At 43.2% G+C, this 8518-nt stretch overlaps 1 protein-coding gene across 6 annotated transcripts in view; it reads right to left on the bottom strand.

Annotated features, from left to right (window-relative positions):
- Nucleotides 1–7580, bottom strand: part of PDS5B (PDS5 cohesin associated factor B) — a 187081-nt gene extending 179501 nt beyond the window's left edge. For 4 of the 6 annotated variants that reach the window (XM_048215552.2, XM_026493118.4, XM_026493119.4 and 1 more), the window contains exon 1: nucleotides 7410–7506. The gene's annotated coding sequence lies outside the window, so the exon portion shown is untranslated. Of the gene's footprint in view, nucleotides 1–7409 lie in introns of all 6 variants that reach the window. The other 2 variants (XM_026493117.4, XM_026493115.4) reach the window with 1 other exon arrangement.
- Between the last annotated feature and the right edge of the window lie 938 nt (nucleotides 7581–8518).

An 8518-nucleotide genomic window follows, 5' to 3' on the forward strand; every position in this document is an offset into this window, starting at 1 on the left:
AACTGTACACTTTCTTTTTAAAATTTTATTTTCTTTTATTTGACAGAGAGAGAGAGAGAGAGGGCGTGTGCACCCAAGCACAAGCAAGGGAAGAGAGAGAAGGCTCCCTGCTGAGCAGGGAGCCCAATTCAGGGAGTCCTGAACTGAAGGCAGACACTTAACCAACTGAGCCACCCAGGCGTCCCAACTGTACACTTCCAATGAATGAATTGTACTGCATGTGAATTATAGCTAAATTAAGCTGTTTTCAAATGTGATGTATCTACTATTATCCCCATCTTACAGATTAAGAAACTGAGGCTTAGCAAGATTAATGGTGACATAGCTAGCTAGTGATGGAAACAGAATAAAAACCTAAGCAGTCTTCAGTCTAAGTCTATATGCTTAACCAAACTCTTTTGCCTTCCTTAGAAAGGGCTTCACTCATCAAGCATTACCACAAATGCCCACATATGCTCCTACTGCTGCTCAAGTCAAAAATGCTAGTGATCTTCCAAACTCCAACTAGGACTACAAAGCCTTGACCCAATTAGGTTACATCATAAAGGTAAGGGAGAAGGAAAGTCAAAAGCTGAAAAGAAAGTTACCAAAGAGACCAAGAAAATAAAAAGGTGCTCAAGACTTATATTTCAAAGCTTGCCACTTTGAGCATAAGACTGCATGAAACACATGAAGTAGCCTGACTGCTACTATCAAAGTTGGTGGGCAGGCCTAATTTGGCTGACCTGGGTGAATTAGTCTTCCTGGACTAGTTCTATCTAGACCAGGGTTTTTCAACCTTGGCACTATTGACATATTGGGCCAAAAATTATTGTGGAGGGCTGCCCTACACAATGTAGGATGTTTAGCAACATTCCTGACCTCTACCCGCTAGATGCCAGTAGCATCACTGTCCCCACTCCCCCCAGCTATAATAGCCAAAATGTCTCCAGACAAATAAAGGTCCTGGTGTGAGGTTTTGGTGAGAGAGGGGGCATCCCAAACCCCTACATCTGAGAACCACTGGCCAAGACTCAAGGTAATGATGAAAAAGGGTCAGCTCTCTGATGTTAACTACTGTATATGATAACTGGAGACAGACAAGAACTTTTTTTTTTTTACAGCTTTATTGAGGTATCTTTGACATACAAAAATTGTAATATATTTAAAGTATATAACCTAATATTTTGATACTACACATATGCATTGTGAAAAGATCGCCACAGTCAAGTTAATTAACATCACCTTTACATAGTTATCACTGGGGGGGGCAGGTGACAGGGAAGAGCCCTTTAAACCAATCACCTCCCCAGACTACAAGGAAAAATTTCATTTCATTAAAAAAAAAAAAAAGTGAAGCTGCAGGTGAGGGTAGTATGTAGGGATTAAACAGAAACAAAGCCCATGTAGTCATGTCAACATCCCCGGATTTCTAAACAGTTCAGCCTCTGACACTCTAGTAGAATATCAACTACAGAGAGGTACTAGTAAAGATCAGAAAATAGACATAAAGAATGTTAGAATTAACATCCTCTCCCTTTGACTGGTTTGAAGCAAAATCAGTTTCCCTTATAAGTAAAACTAAATGTCCCTCATCTCTGGAGGAAATATTGAAATAACAAGGTCAAGGCTGCCACCCCAGCCAGGGAAGAGGAGAAAACCAAATGACAGTATAAGTAAAAATGAAATGACAGTCAAGAGTAGGAAGCAGCAGTAGTGAGACAAGAGAAGCAGACAGAAGACAGAGCTGACCCTATACAAAATTTATTTGCCCTGACTCTCAAATCTCCCTTCCTGCCTTTATATATCTTGTTAACACCAAGTTAAGGGCTATCGATACCCTCAATGTGGCCCTTGGTAGTTCCAAGTCTAGCACTGTAGTCTCTCCATTCAGAGCAATGCGTCCCTCAAGCTACCACAGTCTCTTAAATAATCACTCCTCTTTAAAAGCTGCACCTCTTTTCAGTTCATTTTAGATGGAGGCAGGGGGAGAAAGTCAAGTACATTAAGCTACTTAATCTAAAGTATGTGCTACAAGTAACTTCTGCCCAATAAGCGTACCCCCCCCAAAAAAAAAGTTTACCCTTACTCGTAATCAAAGAAATGCAAAACCAAAACAAGATAAAACTTTCACATGTCAAATTGGCAAAAAGCATAAAGTGTAATAAAACCCAATGTTGGTGAACATATAACATGCATATTCATATACCACCAGTTAGTGAAAACTGCTACGACCTAAATATCACTCAAAAGGAGTCAGATCAAAAAAGTTATTATATATCCATATAATAAAATATTCTAATCATTTTAATTATGTTGATCTATACGTGCCAGTATGAAAACAGCTCTGTAACATTAACTAGGCAAAAAGTAAACTACAGTTTAAAAAAAAAAGGTATACAATATATACTATAATACTATTTGCATAAATTTTTTGAAAAGTAAACTTTTTGAAAATTGTAAACAGTGAATGATTACCTTTTGGGGGAACAGAAAAAATAGCTTTTATTTTTACTTTTCTGTACCATCAGAAGGTTTATCATATACATGTACAACTTTTAACTTAAAACATACAAAGTCGGGGCGCCTGGGTGGCTCAGTTGTTAAGCGTCTGCCTTCGGCTCAGGGCGTGATCCTGGCGTTCTGGGATTGAGCCCCACGTCAGGCTCCAAAGCTGGGAGCCTGCTTCTTCCTCTCCCACTGCCCCTGCTTGTGTTCCCTGTCTCGCTGGCTGTCTCTCTCTCTGTCAAATGAATAAATAAAATCTTTTTCTAAAAAAAAAAAAAAGTAAATAAATAAAAAATAAAACAAAGTCCTCTAATCCCCACAACCTGAACCACTACTCTCACCATCAACTGTCCACACACTCCCCCATCTCAATATCTAAAGGCTGACTAAAATCACGTGATGGGAATTTCAGCTAGTAGAGAATATACTTTGGAAATAAATTTTGGATCCATATCTGAGGTTTTTCTTTAAAATTGCTTCACTCTAAAATCACCTCTGAGATGAAAAATGAGAAAAAGAATCCCTACACTGCCCAGGGAACCTTAAACTCTCATTTCCTATCGGGCCCCTAACCATCCTCTCCTAGAGAGAGAAAATGCTTATGGTTATAATAACTTCTCCTTCTCCTATCAGTTTTATATCTAGTCTTGGCTAATTTCACTCTCCCACATAAAGAGCAATCTCAATTATTACTGAAGAGGAGGAAGGCTTGCTCCTTGCAGAATCACTTAAGTGCAGGGGATCTTACGGCTGGTTTTCTCAGCTGTCACCACCTTGGTGCAGGTGGCCAACCACTACTTTACACTTCATCTCTGGTACTCTACGTATATGCAAGCTTAATATTTGTTCATTCTACCTGAAGCACGTTAGAGCATTCTCTGTCAAAGGGAGAGGCAGGTTAGAGGAGTACTTCCAGGTCATGGCCCTTTAAAGATGCTCCCTGCTTTCATCAGTCTTCCTCCACTCCCCTTAGCCACTTATAAGTTCTACAACTAAACCAAGTACTTCTAATTACTGCTTCTTATTAATTTCTAATCATTAGAACACAACTCCTATGGATTTTTTAAATATCTCAGATTAATGGCTTTAAGATTTACTTTAAACAACTAAATTTTGCTCATCTGAATTTAATCTTCATAATTTTCTCAATGTGCATGATCACCCATGCCAACTAAAACAATTACATTCTCAAAACAGCACAGTTACCCTATTTTTGAACTAATTAGTGAGAAAGGGCTAAAAACCTTTTTCACATGTTGGGGAAAATGGTTATAATCAGGTTGATAACATTATAACATGAGGAAGAGCTGACTTCTACACACGGAGGAGTCAAAACTGCAAACCATTTCGCAGCTTCTTAAATATGCTTAAAAAGTAAATACGTTCTCAGAGAAATTACTGGGCTTATTTTTAAACTAAGTATTTTTGGAGTTTTTAACATTTCCACACAGGAATACTCAAACTAAACACAATTTTCTCCAAATTCTATTTGAATTCGAAGTGACAAATGACTTGTACAACAAATTGAGTTTAAAAGTGAAAAAAATACACACTCATACACATACATACATCTTATAACAAAGTAAAGTTTAATACTAACCTCAAAATTACTCTGGCTTACAGGTTTCGGGAAAAATAAATAAATGCCATGTTGAGTAACACTGCACAATGAAAGATCAAGCAGCTCCAGAAGAGAAAGACATGCAAGAGGTTATCTTCTAAGACAACTTAAGTGGACTGAATCCTGGATAAAAATTATTAAAAACAGACTCTGAAACAGATGGTTAACCTTGAAACTTTATTTCTTGACTCAATGAATGAAAAGAAGAGTGAAGGTAATGAAGAATAATACACTATCTGGCAGTAATTTTAACTATGACTTAAGTCCTGAATTAAACAATACAATGTAGAAGATTCTAAGCTTCCACAAGAAATGGAGAGTTACCCCAATTCCACCACATGAATAGGACTGTGACTTTGGATAAATCAATTAAATTACAATCTAAACCTAATTTCTCATGCATATAGTGAGTTGATGACCATCTTTAAGTTTCCTTATAGCTAGCTCTGACAAAGGAAACATAAATTTATTCTTTTCTAACTTAAATTATTGGGGCGCCTGGGTGGCACAGCGGTTAAGCGTCTGCCTTCGGCTCAGGGCGTGATCCCGGCGTTATGGGATCGAGCCCCACATCAGGCTCCTCCACTATGAGCCTGCTTCTTCCTCTCCCACTCCCCCTGCTTGTGTTCCCTCTCTCGCTGGCTGTCTCTATCTCTGTCGAATAAATAAATAAAATCTTTAAAAGAAAAAATTATTTACAGTACTTGTCATCCAAGCCAAATCATAGTTGAGTTCTCCTGTTGTAGGTACACATGATCAAAAAAAGTAGCAATGAGGAAGCCAAAGGGCAATCCTCATTCAAGAGGGAAAAAGAGGAAAAAACCACAACTTCCCAAAATAGTCCCCTCCTCACAAAGTTTTGGGTATATTCTACCATTTCATTCTTCATCAGGTTAAGTCCTGTATAATACAGGGTATCACTTTATTTTAATCTTAACAAATTATTGATAAAGCCAAGCCCTCAAAACGTTACTCTTTGGATCTGTTAAAGCTGCAGAACAATTTTTAAATAAATTTAAAAATAAAGCAACTTTTATCCAACAGCTAACTCGACTACCTGTCATATAAGCTTAGTAACATTACATGACATCTCATGACAACAAGAATCACTATCATCACATTATCTTCTGTAATTCCTGGAAAAAGTGAGGGAAAAGACAGAACTAGACAGGAATAAAAGCAACAGTAAGAAAACAAAAGCTGCTGTGAAAACAAAGCTAATACAAGGAGAACCAATCTTAAAAAAAAGGAGAAAGGGCACAAAAGTTCTTTAAAAGAAAAATAAAAGGCCAATCCAAACACTAACCTTGTCATTTAAAATAGTCACACCCTGAAGTAACACCCACCCGCAACAATTTTTTTAAACGTTAAGAAAAAAAAAAAGCACTACTTCAGTACGCAAAAAATGTCTAAAGTGAACCTTTTCTATATGTATTTGTAAATTTATTTCCAGAGAGTAATGCTCTGATTGAAGACGTGTTTTTTATAGTTACGTTTTTGAGAATAAGTCTTTCTTAACCTAAGACTTTCCACGTTGAAACTTTCACCTACATATTCACCAATATAAATTTTAATTAGGTTTTCTGCTATCGCCAGGTGATTCATGATTAATTGTTCCACAAACTGACCTGCATACACCACAGGACTGCTCATCTTACTGTCCCTAAAAATGCTAACATCTCTGACAAATGTACTGCGTAGGTAAGAAGTGTCCTTTTAGCCTTTATTTTGCTTAATACCACACTTTTGTATGTTTAACTGTTTTACTTAACTACTACGGGAGTTAATACAGAAAATGCTCTATCTTGGAACTTTATCTACATGTGTTAGTTGAGAACAATGTATATCCATTCAAGTTTTAAATAATTATAATTTATTTACAGCTCACCTCATATTTAATCACACGTGAATTTTTAAAGTTTATTAGGAAGACAGAAGACCCCCCAACGCACCCAAGACCGCTGACCAGCCTTCGAAATTAAAGGCTGTGTGTCCAAAGTTTCCGAAACTATTGAATAAAGGTAGGGTCGTTCAGGACAGCACCGCCCATCCATCATCTCATAATAAAAGTGTAAAAAAAAACGTTCATATTCTTCAAAGCAAAATAAACGGTTCCCTTTTATTGGGTTAGTGAGGATTCTTAAAACGTGTGTTGAGAGTAGCGAACTGCTTTCAAACCCTGCCCTGAGTTCACACGCTCCCGGGGAAGGTAGGCAGTAACATGCCAAGTCTGAAGGCGAGGCGCTGCGTTTCGGGGTTCAGATTCATTCCCTCAAATAACTGTACCTCTGCTTGGCGTAGCTTGAACGTATGTACCAAAAAACAACAGCAGCAGCAGCAACATACAAGATTTCCCTTCTGACCAAAAACTTTTCAAGTGTCACTAAGATAACTGAGTGCAAAAAATGTCAACTATTTACAACTGCACACCATTTTCATTGTCATTCCAACTCCGAGGCTTCCTAAAGGAAAGCCAGAGCCCCAGTCGTCGCCCGGGAGGAGTCCCTTCAGCCAGTGCTGAGCTCTTCCTCCACTAGGTCCTCAGGTCCCCCCAGCACCAGCTCGGAGAGCGCAGTTAGCGCGCTTTATCTCCGGCGATTGGCAAGTAACAGTGTAAAATGTCACTCTAGCAGCCCGTTTCCTTGCCCGGAGCAAAGGCTGGGCGGCGCGGGCGAGGCGCGCGGGGACCGGGCGGAGGGGCGAGGGCGCCCGAGGCCCGCACGCCGCCCGGGGTGCAGCCCCGACCCGCGCTCCCCACCCCTCGCCCGGAAGGGGGAAAACCCGCCAGCGGGAGGATTCAACAGGAGCACCGCGCCGCCCGCCTGCCGCCCGGGAAACAGCCGCCGGCCGGCCGGGACGCGGGGGGAGGGGCGGCGGTGGCGGCGGGGCGCGGGCGGCCGGGCTGCGGGGCGCGGACCCCCGCCCGCGCGCAAGGTCACCGCCCGCCGCCCGCCGCCGCCGCCGCTGCGGGCGCCCGGCTGGGGCCAGGGCGGCAAGTTTAATTTCCCGAGGCTGCGACTGAGCCCGCGGCGTGGAGGGAGCGCGCCGGCCGCGGGGCCCTCCCCACCCCCACCGCGCAGCCCGGCCCACGCCCCCGGCCCGCGCCCCACTGCTCTCGGCCCGGGCCGCCGCCGGGCAGCCGACGGCTGCAGCCCCCGATGCCGGGAGGCGAGTCTCGGCTGGCAGCGGGCGGCGCTTGAGCCCCGCCACAGACACAGCCGCGGTGGCGGGCGCTGAAAAATGGAGCACGGCGACCAGAGAAGAGAGACATTTTCTTTCCGTTAACTGAATTGTTTCCTACCTCCGGGTGCCCGACACGCTACTCCTCTCACTCCGCTGCTCTCCGGGATCCGCCGCCGCCGCCGCATCCAATCGCCTCCTCCCCCCCCTCCCCTTCCGCAGCCTGCCCGGCCGTTCCTCCTCCTCTCCGCTTCAAAATGGCGCCAAGCGCTCTTCGGCGGCTGCTCCAATCGAACCGCCGCGGACAGCACCCGGGGGCAGGCAGTGCGCGGCGTGGGTGCGCAGCGCCCCCTGCCGACCAGACAGCCCCGGGCGCGCGCCCGCCAGCCCACTGGATTCCCCCACCCCGCCCCGCCCCGTCCCCGCGCGCGCACCCAACTCCGCCCCGCCCCATCGCGCGCGCACGCAGCCACACGGGCACGCCGCCGCTGTGGCCGCGGTGGCAGAGAGACTCGCAGCTGTCAGTCCTTTCTCTGCCTCTGCGGCTTCCTTGACTTTTGCCGAAAACCACATAAATTGTTACTTACCTAACTTTGGAGACAGAAGTTGGGTGTTTTTTAAGACACTGAAATTGAATAGTGATATCGTGCCATGTAAATGAAATTGGTATTAACTACTTTGCACTTTATTTGGTAACTCTTACCTAGTCATCTCAAAATACCATAAAATAGTTTTTTCCACTCTGTGTGTATTACGTACGTCTCTACTTAATCCGCAGCTTTCCCAGTCTGAGGAATTAAGAGGCAGGTGGGGAGGGGGACACAGTGATTCAACCTGTAACGAAGCATTTCACTCATTTGTTTTGTTATCCCAGTTGTCCTTATCTAAATACCGCGGAGACGCCTTGCAGTAGTTAGGTTTCTAAACCCCTTCACCCCCCAGGAGGTGCCTCTCCTCCCTCCTGCAGCTTTGGGGGAGTGTATTAAGAGTTGATCTGGCAATTACTATTAGGGCAGAGAAAGGGAAAAATCGTTAAGGCTTCAAAGAAGCTTAGTTTCTAACAAAAGAAACCATGTTTTATACAACAGCAAGTGGATTTACAGAAATTAGTAATAAAAACCTTCATTTAAAGCAACAGTATTTAGGAAAACTGGAATCTGAAATTGGTGTTCAAACAAAAATAAACTTCTGTGGTTTGGGATTTAAAAAATAACCAAGTGTGGGGACAGG

Source organism: Ursus arctos, unplaced genomic scaffold (assembly GCF_023065955.2).
Source record: "Ursus arctos isolate Adak ecotype North America unplaced genomic scaffold, UrsArc2.0 scaffold_10, whole genome shotgun sequence".
NCBI classification, from domain to species: domain Eukaryota; kingdom Metazoa; phylum Chordata; class Mammalia; order Carnivora; family Ursidae; genus Ursus; species Ursus arctos.